At 43.9% G+C, this 22,516-nt stretch overlaps 1 protein-coding gene across 1 annotated transcript in view; it reads left to right on the top strand.

The window, feature by feature from the left end:
- The window catches only part of si:cabz01090165.1 (uncharacterized protein LOC100333421 homolog), a 950,945-nt gene that overhangs the window by 771,435 nt on the left and 156,994 nt on the right, over positions 1–22,516 (top strand). The gene's annotated exons all lie outside the window — the stretch shown is intronic.

Raw genomic sequence — 22,516 nt, forward strand, 5'->3', positions numbered from 1 at the left:
GTTTTTTGCAGCAGCTCCAATCTCTTTGAAACAGTTTGCACCATCACACTGTGTCTCACAGTGTGGTGACGATGCAACAGACAAGAGCAGCACAACCGTGGTGCTTTGGAAATATATTTATGATTTGTTTTTCTTTCAAATTCTGTGCACACCCTCTGGCTGTGTTAAGGGCCCCCTTCACACATAGTACGAATAAGCGCAAATCAGGGAGAAGCACGGCGGAACAGCTCGTATGAGCGAACATCGATGTTGACGGATAGGCGTGGCCACACATTTCCTAAGTGCCAAGCAAGCGGTGTTAGATGTTTGTGTGTGTCACCTGGAATTTGGCCAACACCTGCCGCCAGAGGGATCAAATGGGCTCTCACAGGGCACATTCTGTCTTTCAGCTGCTGCTGTGTGCAAATAGCTGTAGCAACAGGTGTACAAGGCATTGGAGGCAGCTCCGATTTTTCACAATTGGCATGCAGTTCCTCATTCTTGCACTAGATGTCATAGATCATGGTATGTGTGAAGAGACGTGGAGCCAACAGCAGATAAATCCAAGGAACAGCAGCACACCTGTGGTGACACAAACAAACAAAAAAAATACTAAGGCCTTGGGCTTTTTTTTTTTTTTGTCTTCCAAAGGCATACAAAGTCTCTTTCTGAGGATGGCACGAGTTAAAGAAGCATGTATAAAACCTTCTTACCTTTGTGCTCACTGGCAGGGACTGAGCCAAAAGTACCCCCCCCCAACAGATACACACATAGAATTAAGGAACTACGTTTCTCAATGATTTTTTTTTTTTTTATGTACACTAGTACTACTAGTAGTATTAGTAGTAATAATGGTTTTAACAACTAAAATATTTAATCACTAAGTGGAATTGATAAGCCACACAAAAATGTTTTCTACATTAAGGTTTTCTGTATAAATAAACTGGGATGTGAAGGTATACATGCATTTAAATAAAATTTATATAACCAATACTGAGCACAAAAATTTTTGATATTATGATACGTATTGAGAATCGGCTGTCCAGTGATGTGTATCATATGGCATTAGTCCAGCAATGTGTGTCCATCTGGTATTTTCTTTTGTCCAAACTGCATCTAATAACATCTAATATACTGCACCTTTATTTGTTCTTTGTACTTATTTTTGGTCTTTAAAAGTTTTTTTTAAGTAACAGCACATGCTGTTGTGTGCACATGTGCGCACTGACTTCAGTTAATTCAAAATGCTTGCAACTAGAGTACTGACGGGGACTAGAAGGAGAGAGCATATTTCACCCATATTGGCCTCTCTTCATTGGCTTCCTGTTAATTCTAGAATAGAATTTAAAATTCTTCTTCTTACTTATAAGGTTTTGAATAATCAGGTCACATCTTATCTTAGGGACCTCTTAGTACCATATCACCCCAATAGAACTTGTAGTTCTAGGGTTTGTAAGAGTAGAATGGGAGGCAGAGCCTTCAGCTTTCAAATTCAAATCCAAATTTATTAATTATATAGCGCCAATTCATGACAAAATCATCTCAAGGCGCTTCACAACATAAAAACAATTAAAATTTAAAACACAATAAAAACAACCATAAGAAAAAAACAGCAGTAAAAAAGTACAAGATTAAAAACACATCATAACACTAATGATAAAACAGGGAAAACAAATGAGTCTTTAAATGTGATTTAAAGGTCTCCACAGTGTCCGACTGCCGAATGTGTGCCGGCAGATCGTTCCACAGAGCTGGGGCACGATAGGAGAAAGCTCTGTGACCGGCAGACTTCTTATTCACCCTGGGAACACACATAAGTCCTGCACCCTGAGAACGCAGGGCCCGAGCTGGTACATAGGGGCTTATCAAGTCAGCCAGATAGGGAGGCGCAAGATCCATGAACAATTTTATAAACTAAAATCAGTACTTTAAAATCCGATCTTGCAGAAACAGGAAGCCAGTGCAGGGATGCCAAAATTGGCGTATGTGGTCAAACTTTCTGCTCCGTGTCAAAAGTCTGGCAGCAGCATTCTGAACCAATTGAAGACCCCTGATCCTGGACTGCGGTAAGTCAGAGAATAGAGCATTACAATAGTCCAATCTAGAAGAGACAAACGCATGAATCAAAGTCTCAGCATCAGCCATAGACAGAATAGGACGGATCCTCGCTATATTTCGCAAATGAAAAAAGGCAGTCCTTGTAATGTCTCTAATGTGGAGATCAAAGGACAATGCAGGATCAAAAATTACTCCAAGGTTCCTCACTTTATCCGTATGATGTATAACACATGGACCTAAGCTAAATGCTAGCTGATCAAATTGATGCCGATATCTCGCTGGACCAAAAACCATAACCTCAGTCTTATCAGAATTTAAAAGTAGGAAATTACTAGACATCCAACTTCTCACTGATGCAAGACAATCCTCCAAGGACTTTATGTGAGTAGATTACCAGCAGTATTGGCATATACAATTGAGTGTCATCAGCATAGCAATGAAAGGGAATCCCAAAACGCCGCAATATATTCCCGAGGGGTGCTACATAAAGATAAAAAAGCAAGGGGCCCAAAACGGATCCCTGAGGAACCCCAAACTTCATGTCTCTACGATCGGAGGAGGGTTCCATTACACAATACACAGTAGGAACGACTAGACAAGTACGACGTCAACCATGCAAGAGCAGTTCCAGTAATCCCAAAGTGATTCTCCAGCCTATTGAGTAGAATATGGTAATCCACTGTGTCAAATGCAGCACTAAGATCCAGCAGCACCAGGACCGTAGTGATATCTGAGTCCATTGCTCGCAAAAGGTCATTCACTACTTTAGTAAGTGCTGTCTCTGTGGAGTGAAATCTTCTAAAAGCAGACTGCAGTGGCTCAAAAAGATATTCTCAGTGAGATAGTCCATGAGCTGTCGCGAGACCACTTTTCCAGGATTTTAGAACAAATGACACATTTGATATCGGTCTATAATTCTTCAATACACTAGGGTCGAGATTAGATTTTTTAAGTAATGGTTTGCTCACTGCAGACTTAAACACCTAGGAACAGATCCAGAAGTCAATGAGAGATTTACAATTTCCAGCACAGTTGGTCCAAGAATGGGCACAAGTCCTTAAACAGTTTCGTTGGTATAGGATCAATTAAACAGGTTGTGCTTTTAGTAGACGTCACGAGCTTCGTCAGTGCGCCTAACGAGATACCGTCAAAATCTGTAATCTGGATACCACCTCAGTAGGCGCATCCACCTCCACCGCAGTATGCAGTGGTCGGGCCTTTCAGGCTCCTCTCCTCTGGAACCAGCTCCCAATTCGGATCAGGGAGACAGACACCCTCTCTACTTTTAAGATTAGGCTTAAAACGTTTTGTTAAAGCTTATAGTTAGGGCTGGATAGGTGACCCTGAACCATCCCTTAGTTATGCTGCTATAGACTTAGACTGCTGGGGGGTTCCCATGATGCACTGTTTCTTTCTCTTTTTGCTCTGTATGCACCACTCTGCATTTAATCATTAGTGATTGATCTCTGCTCTCTTCCACAGCATGTCTTTTTCCTGATTCTCTCCCTCAGCCCCAACCAGTCCCAGCAGAAGACTGCCCCTCCCTGAACCTGGTTCTGCTGGAGGTTTCTTCCTGTTAAAAGGAGTTTTTTCCTTCCCACTGTTGCCAAGTGCTTGCTCACAGGGGGTCGTTTTGACCGTTGGGGTTTTTCCGTAATTATTGTATGGCCTGCCTTACAATATAAAGCACCTTGGGGCAACTGTTTGTTGTGATTTGGTGCTATATAAATAAAGTTGATTTGATTTGATTTAGGCAGAACACCAGCTCACAAAAGAGTGATATTTCAGTCAATATTGACGAACACAAAGTTAAAATTTGGGTGACTGCGGTCAAAGTGGATGTGTGTTTAAAGCCATGGAAGATAATAATTCCAGTGGAGCAACTAAGAGCAGGAGCTGTTTGTTGTGATTTGGCGCTATATAAATAAAATTGATTTGATTTGATTTCCTACCTGTGTTAAACATGCACCCAGAGAAATGCTGTGTTAAAAAAGTTAGATCCACCTACAGAAATAAGGTAAACATCTATTTTTTTGCTCTCAATAGGCTTATTTTTTGAGAGGTGCCACGTATACGGAAAATATTGGTAAATACTGTATATTAAAATAGAGTTTATGTCATAAGGTAGATCATAATAATGAGGACGGAGAAAAGTTTTTATTGAATGTTAAATTGCCTCATAAAGGCAATTTGTGCTTGTACAAATTCCATTTGTCAGTAGCTCAGGTCAGCCTGAATTTTAATAAACATCCTGAAATGTCTGCATTTTTCTTCTCTCGCTGTCTACAATCTGCTTTGGGAACATTTCCTTGTTCTACACGAAAATAAGCTAATTTAAACAAGGCACTTAAGATCAGAGCTGCTAACAACACCTTACGATTCATCTCACAATCACTCAGAAGCAAGTAGGCATTTGCCAAAAATTCGCTATTTGAAAAAAAGTTCCTGCAAAGTTTTTCTGTTTTGTGCAACGAGCGGAGGGTCAAGTGCTTTGTAAAACTAAGCCCATATTTCTGGCACCAACTCTGAAGTCCAACAGTACTCAGGCAGCCCCTCCCCTTTTTCATAGCGCTGCTGGACACCTTTTTAATTAACCCGGAGAAAATAACCAGTTTTCCAAAGAACATTAAGTGACGTCGTCCTTACCGGCGTGTCCCTCAGGACCGGCGTGCAGACCTTTGCACGACTTTCATGAAGAGAAAGCGTGTGGATTTAAACTCTGAACTCATTAATGCGCCGGACCTTCTGAACCTCATCCAGAACCTCGCTCTTCATCTCTCACACGTGCTGTATGGTGTTGTGCCATTCCCCTTCCACCTCCTTCCCTTCTCTCCTTCCTTTGTCCTTGTTCTTTTAGTGCTGCCTTTTCATTTTCTCCCCACAATCTGTTCCTCCCAAATTCATTGTCATTCCTTCCTTCCTTGCCCACAGTGGGGAGCTGAGATTGGAATCCTGTCACATTATTCGACTAAAGCTGACACACCCTCACAGATCGGGCAGCGACAAAATGGTGAAGATAGTGGTTAAGTGTGATTGCTTCTAGTGCAGAAGGTGCTCAGTTCAAGATCTCCATGTAATGGTGGAGTTGCATCAGGAAGAGCATCTAGATTAAATGTGGGTCAATTCAACATGCAGATCCAGGCTCGGACTGATAATCTGTGATTTAGACGTGCATGGGCCGGCCCTTCCATATTTATAGAGATTATGGAAATATACAGTGTTCTCGAACCGCGCGCTGCTGTCAACACGAGGAAAGTCCGTGATCGGTGAAGCTACAGCATTTAATCGGCGCGGCTGCAGAACCACTTCCTAAATTTGTGTCAAAATAAAAGTTCTGTAGTGTTTCATACACGGCGCAGTCTTATTCTAGGTTTCAGTTTTGTTTGTTTGATCACACAACGGAGACTTACATCGAGCACAATGATTGACATGACCAACAGCCAATGACAATTGGAGAAGCATACAGGGTGGCCAATCAGATTGCAAGAAGAGCAGGCGGCCGCTCCCGCCCCTGAATATACTGACTCCTCGGCGCCTGGACTTCTCTCCGCTATCCTACTGATTACAAGGTTGGAATAGTTTCTTTTATCCTAATTAACTGTGCTTTACTTTTGTTAATCTTTAAATGCAACAGCTACGGACTTCAGCTCTTTAATTTGCTGCTGTGTGAATCCTAGCAGTGGGTACACATTACCTCCCTCTCTCTCTCTCTCTCTCTCTCTCTCTCTCTCTCTCTCTCTCTCTCTCTCTCTCTCTACACACACACTTTGTAGACAAAAACTTTTTTTCCGCTTGTGTGCTGCTTTTGCTTCTGTTTTGTCAGACCCGGCACCAAAAAAAAAAAAAATTAAGGGGGCGATGAGTTTATCATCACCCCCCCCCCCCCCAAAAAAAAAAGTGCGGAGGAGACGTGCGCTCCTGGAAAGCTCGTGTATTTACGCTGCACCATTGTAAGAGACTAAGAGTGAAGAGTGATGACAGTATTTTTTTTAAATCATTATTTGAACGTATAGACGCTCGGTCAAGTGATCTCCTGCATACCACAGAGCCGGTGTTCTGTCGAAATGAGGTGCGCCAACTTTCGACACTCTGAGCTGTGACGTACCTTCGCATTGTCCAAGTCGGGCCAAAACAGGGAAGACTCGTGGCAGAAACCACTGATCTCTACAAAATGGATTAGACCAATCCGATTGGTGCAGAAACCACTGATCTGTACAAAACATTAACGTGTGACAGGACTGCTCATTTATAGAGCAGTTTTCTGAAGAAAAATCCTTGGAAATGTTTTTTGTTGTTGTTACCTCAAAATTTCTGATTACTGTTAAAAAAAAGTTTAGAACACTTGTAATTAAAATAGGTAAATAAATCAATAAATGTTTCTTTAGAAACCTTTCATCTGCATTAAAATCACCTGTTATTTCAGATTAGATCATTTCTTGTTTAACATAAGGAACCTCAGACGTTTATTTTTAGACAAATAAAATAACATGGAAACTTGTATATTTTTTGAAGTCTGGTAGATTATTTATATCTTATTTCAACCAGAAAAACAAACACTAAATAAATACAAATGTTTATTATAAATGCAAAAGGAAATAATTTAACAATGACTGCAGTGTGATTGTAAAGTAGGATTTCTGTGACATAAACCTCATGATGTTTATATATATATATATATATATATATATATATATATATATATATATATATATATATATATATATACGAGGGCTGTCAATAAAGTATAGATCCTTTTATTTTTTTCAAAAACTAGCCGAGCCGACGCTGCAATCCGTCCGCACGTCTTTCATTAAAAAAAATCTCCTTTAACAGTGGAATATCTGGATAAAATGCTGAAACCGACTTCTTCTGAAACTTCTCTGTTCTCTCACGACGTCCTGGATCAATAGAGCCTGAAATGTGGAGGTTTTCAGCTTGAAACAGGCTGACGACGGCGCCTGAGAGCGCTGCACGACGTCTCGCACCGTGGGAAGTCCTTAAAGCGACAGTATCACCTCAAAATCTCTCATCAGCTGTTAATTTTCACCTAAAACCAGCTTAATTTTTCGAACCATGTCCACTTCGATGTGTCTCACAGGTTTAGAAAAAATTTTGATCAAACAAAGCGCCAGTCTCTCAGCAACTTCTCAGACAAAGGAATTCCGACGAGGGGCTGGACGACTCCTCCCACAAGGAGTGCTCACAGGCGAATGACATCACCGACAGGCGTGGAAAAACTCACGCATGCGCACGAGGGTTCAAGCATGTCTGACGTAAAAACATATGAATGAAATCCATATAGTTTTTGAAAAAATTAAAAGGACCTATACTTTATTGACAGACCTGTATATATATATATATATATATATATATATATATATATATATATATATATATATATATATATATATATATATATATATATATATATATATATAGTCATTTAAACTTGTCATTTTGTCAAAATATGTAATTGCCTTTAATGTTATCAGGACGCCCCCTCGTGGCGCCGGGAACGCGTTTTGTACTATGATCAAGGTGAAATGACAGTGAAAGTGTGTGTTTAGGTGTGTGTTCATGGTGTTTAGGTGTATAGTATTTATTCATTGGGGGTTCAGTATGGACGGGTGGGTGTGCGTGTTTGGGGGTGGATTCGTCGGGCCAATAGTGGGCTGGTCCAGAGGAAAAATGCCAGGGCCGAAATTTGTTCCCAGTCCGACCCTGTGCAGATCCACCTTGTAACTACTGTCAGGATTCTGAGTAAAAATGAGAATAGAACTCAAACTGACTTCTGTTTCTTTTTCCTGGATTTCCAGGTGTGCTGGACGACCTGTTAGTCATTTAGACGTATCTGAGATCCCATTTCTTAAATAAAGTAGTCAGAAAGTCACCGTCTTCTTACCCGAAATCGTGACAAAGAGTTCATGTGAAAGTGGGAATGGACCCTCATGCACTGAGGGGAAAATATCCCTTCAACACTTGACGCTGGTTCCAAAAACAAGCACATTCCTACAGAATCCCATGTTAAAATGTCCAACTTTAATAATAATTATGTTTACAGCTTGATACAAAAACAGTTTAGGTACATATACATAAAAGTCTTCAGTTTAAAATATTTTTAATCCATAAATGTCTGAATAATTACAGGCATCAATATTTTGTACTGGCAGGTAATGTGTGAGCTGAGACAGAGCTCTGCTACTAAACATGTCTAGTTATGATGAGTTATGACTGCTAGTTGTTGTGGATAACATTTTTTTTCTCAGCATTTTATTACAAATACCTGTGATAATATGGGTTGTTGTGTTAGGATAATTGTCAGAGGGGATCAAATAAGAACTCTGTCCTCTGTCATTTCATTCATATTGGATTAAATGTATGTAATTTGGAAGGACCTTTGAACATGTTTCTCAGTATTTTCCACAATAATTGCTCCCTTATAACACTAATGATATTATATCTATATATATATATATATATATATATATATATATATATATATATATATATATAGTGAGGAAAATAAGTATTTGAACACCCTGCAATTTTGCAAGTTCTCCCACTTATGGCCCAGTCACACAGCACACGACGATTCCTGAACGAAGGGAAAAAGTAAAAAAAGTCACAATTTGTTGAGAAAAGGTGGAAGAAAGAGCTTTATCACCGAATAGCCTGTGAAGCAAGAGCGCAAAAGGGACGAACGAGGAAATTAACAAAACCGAAGCTAATGATCTCGACACCTTAAATGAAATGCCTCTGGAGCCACAGCTGGAGCAGTGTGTGTCTGTATCTCTGAGTTCCAGGACTCGGAGCTCATAGCGCCTGAGTCCTGGAGAAACTGCAAACAGAATCTGTGGAGATCTGTGTGCACGTCGGTGGACCACCTGCTCTGGTTCCTCGTCCAGAACAAAAGAGGGATCATCTCCATCATCATCAGAACCTCACTGTCTGCTGCGCGCTCACTCCAATTAAAAAAAAAAAAAACTCTGGTGTGCTGTGGTCACTGCTGTATCACTGTATTACATTACTAAGCCATATATATGGATTTATAACAGAAAACTGTCAAAACAGGGAATAAATATAAGTGTAAAGATGATTGATTATATATGAGCAGTAAAGTGATCAGTGCGTGTGAATGCGCATTGACTCGTGTGGTTATTTCCACCAGCTGCAGCTGATCCACAACGTGAATTCTGTCTTCCTTTGCAACATGTACATAAGGGCTGGATCGTCATTCTTACACTTATATTGTTATATTTAATAAAAATAATAAGCGCACGCAGGAGCTGCTGTTCTCGCTACCGCTGTGTTCAGGTACCATCGGAAAATACACACTTTTTTGTTGTTTCAAATTCAGAAGTTGCTTGTGGCAAAATAATTAATTGTATCCACACAAAAGATTAATTCTTCTATATAAGGTGCCCGCCCATTGAACCTGACTCCCTACCCAGATAAAAAAAATCCAAGCAAATAGGCTGAGTTTGCCTTGTAATTTCCAACGGTACATGAACGCAGCAGCAGAAGCAGCGCTCACAAACCGGCTTCTGCATGGTGTGAAAACAATCAGCTGCTCCAATGAAGTCAAATTAAACAATAACGTGACAAAAACTAAACAAACTATTAAAAAACATCAAGAACGACAGCAAAACGAAACACGGAGGAATTGGGGTTTTCGTTGCCCTTCGTTCAAATCCTGACGAAGCTCCAGCTGCAGGAATGAAGCTTCACGAAGGTTAAACAATGCCAACGAAAGTCAACGAAAGTCCAGATTTCTTGTTTCGTCAGGGCTTCATTGTCCTTCGTTAAGTGCCGTGTGACTGGGCCATAAGAAATTACGGAGGGGTCTGAAATTTTCATCTTAGGTGTATGTCCACTGTGAGAGACAGAATCTAAAAGTAAGTCACTTCGGCTGCTCCTTTGTTTGCACTCAGGGTCGCCACAGCAAATCCAAGGTGGATCTGCACGTTGAATTGGCACAGGTTTTATGCGGGATGCCCTTCCTGACGCAACTCCACATTACATGGAGAAATGTGGCAGGGGTGGGATTTGAACCCAGAACCTTCTGCACTGAAACCAAGCGCATTAACCACTTGGCCACCACCCCTGCTGTGAGAGACATAATCTAACAAACTAAAATAAAAATCCGGAAATCACAATGCATTTTTTTTAATAATTTATTTGTATGTTACTGCTGCAAATAAGTATTTGAACACGTACCAACCAGCAAGAATTCTGGCTCACACAGACCTGTTAATTTTTCTTTAAGAAGCCCTCTTATTCTGCACTCTTTACCTGTATTAAATTGCACCTGTTTGAACTTGTTACCTGTATAAAAGACACCTGCTCACACACTCAATCAATCACACTCCAACCTGTCCACCATAGCCAAGACCAAAGAGCTGTCTAAGGACACCAGGGACAAAACTGTAGACCTGCAGAAGGCTGGGATGGACTACAGGACAGGCAAGCAGCTTGGTAGAAGAAACAACTGTTATGATTATTTTTAGAAAGTGGAAAAAAAACAGAAGATGACTGTCAGTCTCCCTCAGTCTGGGATTTCATGCAAGATCTCACTTTGTGGAGTAAGGATGATTCTGAGAAAGCTCAGAACTACACAGGAGGACCTGGTCAATGACCTGAAGAGAGCTGGGACCACAGTCACAAAGATTACATTAGTAACACATGATGCTGTCATCACTCCAAACCTGAAAGAACTGTATGGAGGAATGGGCCAAAATCCCTGCTGCAGTGTGTGCAAACCTGGTGAAAAACAACAGGAAACGTTTGACCTCTGTAACTGCAAACAAAGGCTACTGTACCAAATATTTACATTGATTTTCACAGGTGTTGAAATACTTATTTGCAGCAGTAATACAAATAAATTATTAAAAAATCATACATTGTGATTTCCTGATTTTTTTTTTTTTTTTTTAGATTATGTCTCTCACAGTGGACATGCACCTAATATGAAAATTTCAGACCCCTCCATGATTTCTAAGTGGGAGAACTTGCAAAATCGCAGGGCATTCAAATACTTAATTTCCTCACTGTATACACATACACACACACCCACACACACACACCACACACATATATATATATATATATATATATACGGGGAGTAACGGAATACATGTATATATATATATATATATATATATATATATATATATATAATATTTCAAGGACCTTTGGAATCTGAATCTTGAGGGCTCCATTCAATCACACCTTCGCATCCTCTTTCTCCCAAGCTCACTGACCTCACGTGCGTGAGTGTGCATAGAAGTGCTGACATGAGGAAATGATCACACAATCTGTGTGTGTTGTGTATTTTCATAACGGCTGAATAAGCTGCTTCGTGTGCGCACACCACACTTACACGCATGTGCACAGCTCTCAGCCACTGGACAGCTTTTGATGCTGAACCTTGCTGCCAGCTAAACTTCACTGTGTGTGCATGTACATGCACGTGGGCGCACACACATAGCAAACCTTTGCTGAGAGTCAAAGGACCCCTTTGCTTAAAAATTTGCACTGAGTTTTCCCACTATTCATCAGACGCAGGCTTTCCAGCAAACTTTAATTTATTTTTTTTCCCACAACGCAACTTTACAATTCAATTCAAATAATTCATTTATATAGCGCCAATTCACAACAGAAAACAATTCAACAAAACAAGATAACATTAATTAAAAGATTAAAAAGGCACAATAAAAGAATAAAAAATAAAAAAGCATAGTAACACATTATGCTTGTTGTCTGGGCCGCTGAAGAGGAGGTACTGCTCACCCACCACCAGAGGGCGCCCTGCCTGAAGTGCGGGCTTCAGGCACGAGAGGGCGCCGGAGCAACCGGGAGTGACAGCTGTCACTCATCAACAGCACCAGCTGTCACTCATCTTCACCACAACCACATCACCATAAAAGCCGGGCAGCAACTCCACCTCGCTGCCGAGATATCTACAACCAATAGGTAAACTCTCAGCCGTAATTCAGTATTACAACGTATACGTGTTATTCTTGAGATTGTTTGCAGGCGTACGTAGAGTTCATCCGCTGCTGGAGGCTGAGTCGGTGGAACTGCGGAGGAGACGACAGATTTCGCTCCTCACCGGATAAGTAACTCACACAGACGCTGCATGTAATTGTGATCAGGATGTGGAGGTGTGTTCCCACCTACCAACAGGAGAGGACATTGCTGACTGTTTACTGGGTGTGTTTTCACACACCACCATTAACTGTCTCTGCCTCCTGCCAGCAGTACCAGATCTGACAGCTGGAGACGGTGGCCACCTGGGGACTCGGGACTTGGTGGCTCCAGTGTGCTCCAGATCCGGTGGCAGTTGTCTCCTATCCTCGAGCCTGCCCACAGTCACCTTTTTATATTTGACTAATCCAAATTCTGCATTTGTCTGTATTTCGTTGTGCACATTTCACAACAGTAAAGTGTTGTATTTTTGGCTCACCCATTGTCCATTCATTTACGCCCCTGTTGTGGGTCTGTGTCACTACACTTTCCCAACAGGATATCTCGGCCAGCGTCATGGATTCCGAGGGGCGTCAACCATCTGTTGAACAACCAATGGAAGAGCAGGGTGCACAGGCGCCAGCGGGAGGCGTGGTAGGTGAGTTACAGCAAATCCTCACCGCCTTCACTGCTCGGTTGGATTTAATGACCGAGAAGAACGTCATTCTCAATCGCACGATGGAGGCTCTCACCGCACAGGTGGAAGCGCGCACACAGGGCGCTGCTGCAGCTCCTCCTCCTGCTGTCCTGGTGCCAAATATAGACGTTCCAATGGTCATTCAACGAACCTCCCCACCATCCCCTGAAGCATACATAAGTCCCCCGGAGCCGTACGGAGGCTGTGTGGAGACGTGCGCAGACTTCTTGATGCAGTGTTCGCTCGTCTTTGCACAGCGTCCCGTGATGTACGCGTCATACTCCAGCCGGGTGGCTTATGTAATTAATTTGCTTCGAGGTGAGGCACGCACTGGGCTACGCGCTTTGGGAGCATAATTCACGGCTCCTAACAACATATACTGGGTTTGTGAGGGAGTTCAGAACAGTCTTTGATCACCCAAATAGAGGCGAGACCGCTTCAACAGTGCTCTGTCTATGAGACAGGGGCGTCGGAGTGCAGCTGAGTATGCAGTCGATTTCCGCATCGTGGCTGCGAGGTCCGGCTGGACTACTACTGCGTTCCGCGCCGCCTTCGTAAACAGACTGTCGTTGGTCCTGAAGGAGCACCTGGTGGCTAAGGATGAGCCGCGGGATTTGGACGGGCTTATTGATCTAGTTATACGATTAGACAATCGGTTAAGAAGCCAGTCGGGAGCGGACAAAGGACGTGGCCGGGCACGCGCCATCCCTCTCCCTTCCAGGTCGAAAAGGTTCCGCCCTCCCCACGCTCCACAGCCTCAGCGATCCGGTGTGGTAACAACTCCCCCTGCTGACGAGGTTATGACACGAGCATGGACTAAATTAAGAGCTTCTAACAACAGAAGAGACTGGCCCACGGGGAGTGCTTATCTGCGGCTCAAGCGAGCATCAGCAGAGAGACTGCCCAAGCAGTTAAACACCAACGCCCGCCCTTAGAAACTGGGATAAGGGTGGGCCAAGAAATTCACGTGGGACACACACACGCCTTTCTGCACATCTCCCAGTTACGATCCTGAGTGGGGATCTACCCTTCAAGCCCCAGCACTGGTGGACACGGGGTAGAAGGGAATCTGCTGGACAGCAGATGGGCAAGGGAAGTAGGGCTCCCTCTAGTGGCGCTCCCTTCACCATTGAAGGTGCGGGCACTAGATGGCAACCCTTCTCCCTTTAATCACACACAAGACACTACTGTAACTCTTGTAGTGTCTGGGAATCATCGGAAGAGATTGAGTTTATATGTGACTCCTTCTACCTCCCGCGAATTTTGGGCTTCCCGTGGATGATAAAACACAATCCCCCGGATTGATTGGCCGTCTGGGGTTTGTGGCTCAGTGGAGCAAAACCTGCCACCGGGAGTGTTTAGGATCCTCGGTTCTCCCCCGGTTTGACTGCTAATGAGGAGGTTAAAGTCCCACCCAATCTGACGGCGGTGCCGTAGGAGTACCACGATCTTGTTGACGTCTTCAGCAAAGATCTGGCACTCACTCTTCCCCCGCACCGTCCATATGATTGCGCCATTGATTTGATCCCGGGCGTTGAGTACCCGTCCAGCAGGCTGTACAACCTCTCACATCCAGAGCGCGAATCAATGGAAACCTACATCCGGACTCGTTAGCTGCCGGGCTGATCCGGAACTCCACCCTCCCCAATGGGTGCTGGTTGTCTTTTGTGGGCAAGAAAGACTGCGGACTCCGTCCATGCATTGATTACAGAGGGCTGAACGAGATTATGGTTCGCAATCGATACCCGTTGCCCCTGTTGGATTCAGTGTTCACGCCCATGCATGGAGCCAAAATTTTCACAAAGCTGGATCTTAGGAATGTGTACCACCTGGTTCTGATCCAGAAGGGAGACAATGGAAGACAGCATTTAACACCCCATTTGGTCACTTTGAGTACCTGGTCATGCCGTTTGGGCCTCACTAACGCCCCCGCAACGTTCCAAGCTTTGGTAATGACATCTTGCAGGACTTCCTGCACCGATTTCATCTTCGTATATCTGGACGATATACTCATCTTTTCCCCGGATCCTGAGACCCATGTTCAGCATGTACGTCAGGTCCTGCAGCGGTTGTTTGAGAAACCGCTGTTTATGAAGGGCGAGAAGTGCGAGTTCCACTGCACATTGTTGTCCTTCCTGGGGTTTATCATCTCCTCCAACTCCGTCGCCCCTGATCCAGCTAAGGTTGGGGCGGTGAGAGATTGGCCCCAACCAACAAGCCGAGGAAGCTGCAACAGTTACTCCGGCTTTGCAAATTTCTACAGGAGGTTTATCAAGGACTACAGTCAGGTGGTTAGTCCCTTGACAACCCCTGGCCTCCTCCAAAGTCCCCTTCACCTGGTCAGATCGGTGCGAAGCCGCGTGTAGGGAGTTGAAACGCCGGTTTTTCCGACTGCACCGGTTCTGGTGCAGCCTGACCCGAGCCGCCAGTTTGTCATTGAAGTGGATGCCACTGACTCAGGGATAGGAGCCGTGCTGTCCCAGAGCAGGGAGTCCGACAACGTCCTCCACCCCATGTGCCTATTTTTCCCGTAGGTTGACCCCGGCTGAGCGAAACTATGACGTGGGCAATCGAGAACTCCTTGTGGTGAAAGAGGCTCTTGAGGTGTGGAGACACCTGTTGGAGGGAGCTGCGGTTCCATTCGTGTTTTCACGGACCATCGGAACCTGGAGTAACATCCGGACCGCCAAGCGTCTGAACCCCAGGCAAGCCTGGTCATTGTTCTTTCGGGGCGTTGACTTCCAGATCACCTACCACCCACCCGGGACCAAGAACCAAAGATCTGAACGCCTTGTCCCGGGTTCACGAAGAGGAAGTCAAACCGAGCTGTCAGATCCAACGGAAACCATCATCCCCGAGTCCACTGTCATGGCCACCCTCACCTGGGACATGGAGAAGACCGTCCGGGGAGGCCCTGGCACAGAACCCGGACCCAGGAACTGGCCCAAAGGACAAGTATATGTCCCCACCAGAAGCCAGAAAGCTGCAGTCTTGGACTTCTGTCACAGTTCCAAGCTCTCCTGTCACCCAGGGGTGCGAAGAACTGTGGCAGTGGTCCGGCAGTGCTTCTGGTGGGCGTCGATGGGAAGCCGACATCCGGGAGTATGTCCAGGCCTGCACCACCTGCACCAGGGAAAAGCCGACCACCAACGGGCACAGGGACTCCTCCAGCCACTAACTGTGCCTCACCGCCCCTGGTCCCACATCGGCCTGGACTTCGTTACAGGCCTCCCGCCGTCCCAGGGCATGACCACCATACTCACGATAGTGGACCGGTTTCTCCAAGGCGGCCCACTTCGTGGCCCTCCCGAAGCTCCCAACGGCCCAGGAGACAGCAGACCTCCTGTCCACTATGTCGTACGTCTGCATGGGATTCCATCTGACATTGTCACCGACCATGGTGCCCAGTTCACCTCGCAAGTCTGGAGGAGTTTCTGTAAGGAACTGGGGGCCACCGTCAGCCTTTCGTCCGGGTACCATCCCCAGACGAACGGACAGGCAGAGCGGGCCAACCAGGATTTGGAACAGGCTCTCCGCTGCATGACCTCCACGCACCCGACAGCCTGGAGCAACCATCTGGCCTGGATCGAGTACGCTCACAATAGCCAACTTTCATCTGCCACCGGCCTCTCCCCGTTTGAGGTATGTTTGGGGTATCAGCCCCCATTGTTTCCGCTCGTTGAGGGAGAGGTCGGCATGCCCTCGGTCCAGGCCCACCTAAGAAGGTGCCGTCGGGTGTGGCGTACGGCCCGCTCTGCCCTGCTGAAAGCCCGGACGAGGGCCAAGGCCCATGCAGATCACCGGCGGTCCCCGGCCCCTGTATACCAGCCCGGGCAGGAGGTTTGGCTATCCACCAAAGACATTCCCCTGCAAGTGGAATCCCAAAAACTGAAGGACAGATTTATTGGACCGTTCCCCACCCTGAAAGTCCTCAGCCCGGCCGCAGTGAAGCTGAAGCTACCAGCTTCGCTGCGGATCCATCCAGTCTTTCATGTGTCAAGGATCAAGCCCTGCCACACTTCACCTCTCTGCACCCCCGGACCGGCACCACCTCCTGCCCGGATCATCGACGGAGAGTCGGCATGGACAGTAAGCCGGCTCCTGGACATCCGTCGGAAGGGCCGGGGGTTCCAGTACTTGGTGGACTGGGAGGGGTATGGACCTGAGGAACACTCCTGGGTGAAGAGGAGCTTCATCCTGGACCCGGCCCTCCTGGCCGATTTCTACACCCGACACCCCGACAAGCCAGGAGGCACCCGTTGAGGGGGGAGTCCTGTTGTGTGGGCCGCTGAAGAGGAGGTACTGCTGGCCCACCACCAGAGAGCGCCCTGCCTGAAGTGTGGGCTTCAGGCACGAGAGGGCGCCGGAGCAACCGGGAGTGACAGCTGTCACTCATCAACAGCACCAGCTGTCACTCGTCTTCACCACAACCACATCACCATAAAAGCCGGGCAGCAACTCCACCTCGCTGCCGAGATATCTACAACCAATAGGTAAACTCTCAGCCGTAATTCAGTATTACAACATATACGTGTTATTCTTGAGATTGTTTGCAGGCGTACGTAGAGTTCATCCGCAGCTGGAGGCTGAGTCGGTGGAACTGTGGAGGAGACGACGGATTTCGCTCCTCACCGGATAAGTAACTCACACAGATGCTGCATGTAATTGTGATCAGGAGGTGGAGGTGTGTTTCCCACCTACCGACAGGAGAGGATGTTGCTGACTGTTTACTGGGTGTGTTTTCACACATCCACCATTAACTGTCTCTGCCTCCTGCCTGCAGTACCAGATCTGACAGCTGGAGACGGTGGCCACCTGGGGACTCGTGACTTGGCGGCTCCAGTGTGCTCCAGATCCGGTGGCGGTGGAAATCGTGTGGGACCCGGCTATTCTCTGGACAGTTGTCTCCTATCCTCGTGCCTGCCCACACGTCACCTTTGTATATTTGACTATAATCCAAATTCTGCATTTGTCTGTATTTCGTTGTGCACATTTCACAACAGTAAAGTGTTGTATTTTGGCTCACCCATTGTCTGTTCATTTACGCCCCCTGTTGTGGGTCCGTGTCACTACACTTTCCCAACAATGCTAGCCATACGAAAGAGAAAATAAGTGCGTCTTAAGTCTGGACTTGAAAGTCTCTACAGAATCTGACTGTTTTATTGATGCAGGGAGATCATTCCACAGAACAGGGGCACAATAAGAGAAAGCTCTTTGACGCACAGACTTTTTATTCACCCTAGGGACACTAAGTAGTTTTGCACCCTGAGAATGCAAACGTAGGGTTGAATTAGATCAGCTAGCTAGGGCGGTGCCAGTCTGGGAACAATTTTATAGGCTAGTAGTAGAACCTTAAAATCTGATCTCACAGAGACAGGAAGCCAGTCAGAGAGTAGTGGAAGTGGACATTATAAGTGGATAAGTGGCATGTGCAGGTCATGCCGCAGGTTCCCTCATACGCACCCAAATTGTAATTAAATCGTATGTAAATTGCACACAGATGGCGCTCAGACTGCCATCGGATAGGTGTTGCACATGTTCAAAACATGTGCAACACAGTTGGGACAGCCAGCCAACTGGGACCAACCATGTGGGTGGACTTTCAAAGACTGCTGTCAGAATGTTTTGGAACTGAAATCTGACACTTTTCAGATGTGGGTTGATTTGTCATTCTGACGCCATTCGGCGTCATTGTGGCTACGTGTGACAGGGGTATTAAAGTTCAGGATAAACATGTAGGAGGGTATAAATTAGGGTTTTTAGCAAACAGACCAGAAAAGTAAGACATCATAGGGCTGATGAACAACCTGCACACAACACAATACAAACGTACTGTCTGTTATGGTGTTTTTTGACTTTGTATGACTTCTATGTGACTTCATTATCATGTCATTCATACCAGTCAGTCACAAATATTTGGCTGATCAACAAATGGTTAAAATCATCCATCTAGGTCTCTTGGTTGTTTAGATATTCAAAATAAAAACTGTTTTTTTGGACGGTTTTCCTTGACCTTTGACCAAACTACTCCAAAATTTAGTAATCTTTAGATATCTATCCACGTAACAGTCGCACCAAGTTTGATTAACTCTCAGGGGCCGACGCTGTCGTATACAATGGCTGGGACCAAGCTTTACTAAATTATAAATAACTTTTTAATGATATGAGATAGAAACTTACATTTTTTGCTGAAAAGTTAACTCCGCTGACTTTCAATCCACTGTCGGCCGTCTTTGTACTCCTCATTGAAGCTGTGTGATGACGTGCGCAATGTGAGTGTCCAATCAGAATTGGTTCACCGTCACATGGTTTTCGAAAATCCAATCATAGGGCAGATTTACCTCACGTGATAAACCAAAAATCATTTTCAGGAGTGATATCTTACTAGTTGGCCTGTTTGAATAGCCCCCTAACTCCTCCAGTGTGCCCTGCGCCATTACGCATAGCGAAAGTGAAAGCAGACGGAGCAGACGAAGAGCCTCTGATGACAATCTCACATGCTCAAACAAAGAGTTTGTAACTATCAGGATTGCTCCACTAGTTTGCATTTGAACGTTACTGGATTGCTCTGTGGCTCTCTCCCTCTGGCATAAAGCACTGTTTACCATATCAATGAGGTGAGGTAGAGGGGCCGCTCCTCAGACTGGAGCATAAATGCATAGACCATTTTGTATATATTGTTTAAAATGTGCATTTGTGTTTATTGTTTGAACTTTTTTGTTGTACAGTCTTTCACACAAGACCTCAAATTACCTTTATAAAGTGTCAAAACAGTTGTTTATTATAGTTTGCTGTGTGTTTTGAATAAATGTGTGTGGAAAATAATTTTTTGCTTTATTGTTTCCTTTGTTATTTTTTTATTGTAAACCTTTATTACACTTATAAAACACAACAAAAGCATATATATTATGAAAGAACAGGTTGTCCTGAAAAAGAGACATAAAACTTGATTGTGGGATGCAGGGAGAGCTGTTAACAGCAATAATAAAACATTTATGCCAGGCGAGTGAACTGGCCAAAAAATGCCCTCAGACCCCAGAGGGTTAATCCAAGATTCTTTTTGGGTTTTTTTTAGCTTTAAAAAAATGTGTTTCTTTTTTTTGGTGGGTGGGGGTTGGATCATGTTTTCCATGTCCTTTATCCTTGGATAAAACTACTTCAAAATTTAATCACCTTTAGATATCTATCAAAGTAATATGCCCACCTACTCTGATCCATCTAGGTTTCATTGTTATTGAGATAACCCAAAAAAAGCGTGTGTGTGTGTGTGTGTGTGTGTGTGTGCGTGATTTGTTTATATTTTATTTTTCCCAGTAACACAGTGAAGAAGCTCAATCCAGCACCGTGAGTCTGGTTCTCACGTTTACATCACACTGAACTTAGAAAACGTAACGAACATCTGCTTGTCCTAACACAATATGTTGAGAGCAGATCTGAAATCTGGTCGCTTTACCAGTTTATTTCCGCCGTCATCAAGCTGAGGTGAAAATGAGGTACTTTGAAGCTTCAGTATAAGAAAATGCTAACTCCACTTTGTTTTAAATAAAGATGCTTGTCGCAGCTTGAAACGTTCTCGTCCTCACTGATTTGAAAAATCAGTTCCCCCTGAGTGAAGACGAGGGCCCACATGGTGCTCGCTCCTGGTGGAGGCAGAGTGAGGAAAGGATTTTAGTCATGTGGTGGTGACACAGCATGCCGCAGATCTCTCTGGTGATCACTGTGTTTTCCCCAAACGAGTTTGGAAACATGTGGGTGGAAACAGATTAAATCTCAATGCTCACAGTTTGGATGTTCTGTGTACAGTTGAATCTGCCAACGCCAGAGGCGTCATTCTATTCATATACCGAGTCCTGGGTGCTGTTTGTTTCTACCACTCCATCTGTAGTACTCAAACTTTAAAGCCACAGTGTGTAGAATTTACTGCCATCTAGTGGTGAAGTTGCAGATTGTGTTATCCTGTCTGGTGATTATTCGTGCTCTCTTCCCTTCCCCTGTGTTAATTGACATGTCTGATCCTCCATTTGGCAAAAATCAGGGATTGCAAGCTTGTTAGGTTGCACGAATGGACTGACTTTCCATGGGTAGAACTCTGAAAATTTCTTCATACCACTGCATGACAGTTGGTGGTTTCTCATTTATCCATTTGAATAGTACACATTTTTGTGCCATGAATAATAATTTACTCAGCAATTTAAATTTATGTTTATCTTGAAGTTCGTTTAGGGGTGGAAGCCCCAACAAGGACTGACCCGGATCTTTACAAATTCAAAATATGGCTTATTTCCTTAATTATACAAAACCAGAATTTGGAAATCTTTGGGCAGGTCCAGAAGCAGCACAGATAAGTTCCATCAGTTGTCTTACATTTAAGACACAAAGGTGATCTTCTTGAGTCAATCTTATTCAAAAAGACTGGTGTTCTGTGTTTATGTAAAATCTTGAAATTGAATTTCTTTAAATTTGTTATTGAGGACTAATGAGTGGGCAGACCAGATACATTAATTAATTAAACCACTAAACAATCACTTCCCACCAACAACTGGTAGTGAATGGACATGGAAGCAACCACTGTTTATGCCGTTTTTATTTTTTATTTTTTGCCAGTTTTCTGTCCGTGATGCAAAATGTGAAAAGTATAGTTACTACTGTATTTTCCAGAGTTTAAGTCACAGGTTTGTTTTTTAACTAATCTTGGAGGTCCTGTTACTTATACTCACCTGTTACTTATACTCACGTGTGACTTCTATACTGAAAAATCATGCAGTGGCTGTTCATAATGTTAGGAAAAATTACCTAAAAACTCTCTGAGACAGACAACAAACACCAGAGGAAAAAGTTTCAGTTTCTAAGATCTTTTATTTAGGTACATGCCATACAGAGTGTAGGTCTGAAGAGCAATACAAATACATTCAGTTTTCATGTCACTTGTACAGGTATACAGTTCCAAGATGTGCCAAAGTCCAATGAATTAAATCATTTGATAGTAAAAGACAGTCAGTTTCAAAGTCCGTTCTCAATCAATCATTCATCATGCATTGGTGGTATAATGTCTCGTCTCATCACATAGCATAAGACAATCAGTCACACAGTCTGTTTTCTGCTTCTTCATCATGCACTGATGAACGAATGTCTCACTTTATCAATCCTATCTATGCTCTTCCTCCTCCATGGCATTGTTCAATCAATTACTAAGACGCTGATAATGGAAAATATATTTCATAGCACATTAACATTAACTTTTATAACACATAGTAATAATAATAGTAATTAGCATTATTGTTTGATTCCTGTGAAAGTCTATTTTAAAGGATTGAACAAAATTAAGTCAATAATAAAAGAACCAATGCCAATATTAAAAAGTACGATAGAACATTGCACAGAAAAATCCCAAATTATGGACATGATAAAACAACATTTCCAATTTATAAACTGGAAAACAGCATTTTATTTAGATTTTTCTTCTTCAAGACAAAATGTTTAACAGGTGCAACTTATACTCCAGCCCAACCTTATATCTGGGTTTTTCCTCTTTAACTTATACTCTGAAAAATAAAGTACATCCCTTTTGAGCTGTATCAACATAGCGGTGGAAGATGGTGGCCTCCATGAGAGGGTGCACTCCCTTGTATGTATCTAAGCTTTGGGAAACGTTCATTTGTTGAAGCAGTAATGAACAGATTGTTATGAATGCTGTATTCCATTTCTGCTAATCCTCACCCTTAAATCCTCCAACTGTAGCTCTAAGCACTCTGTTTAAACACCAGCCTCTTAGTTTTCTTCAGTGAAGACTCATCAACTGAAGTATCTCACCAACTA

The sequence above is a fragment of the Thalassophryne amazonica genome, chromosome 4 (genome assembly GCF_902500255.1).
Source record: "Thalassophryne amazonica chromosome 4, fThaAma1.1, whole genome shotgun sequence".
NCBI lineage: Eukaryota > Metazoa > Chordata > Actinopteri > Batrachoidiformes > Batrachoididae > Thalassophryne > Thalassophryne amazonica.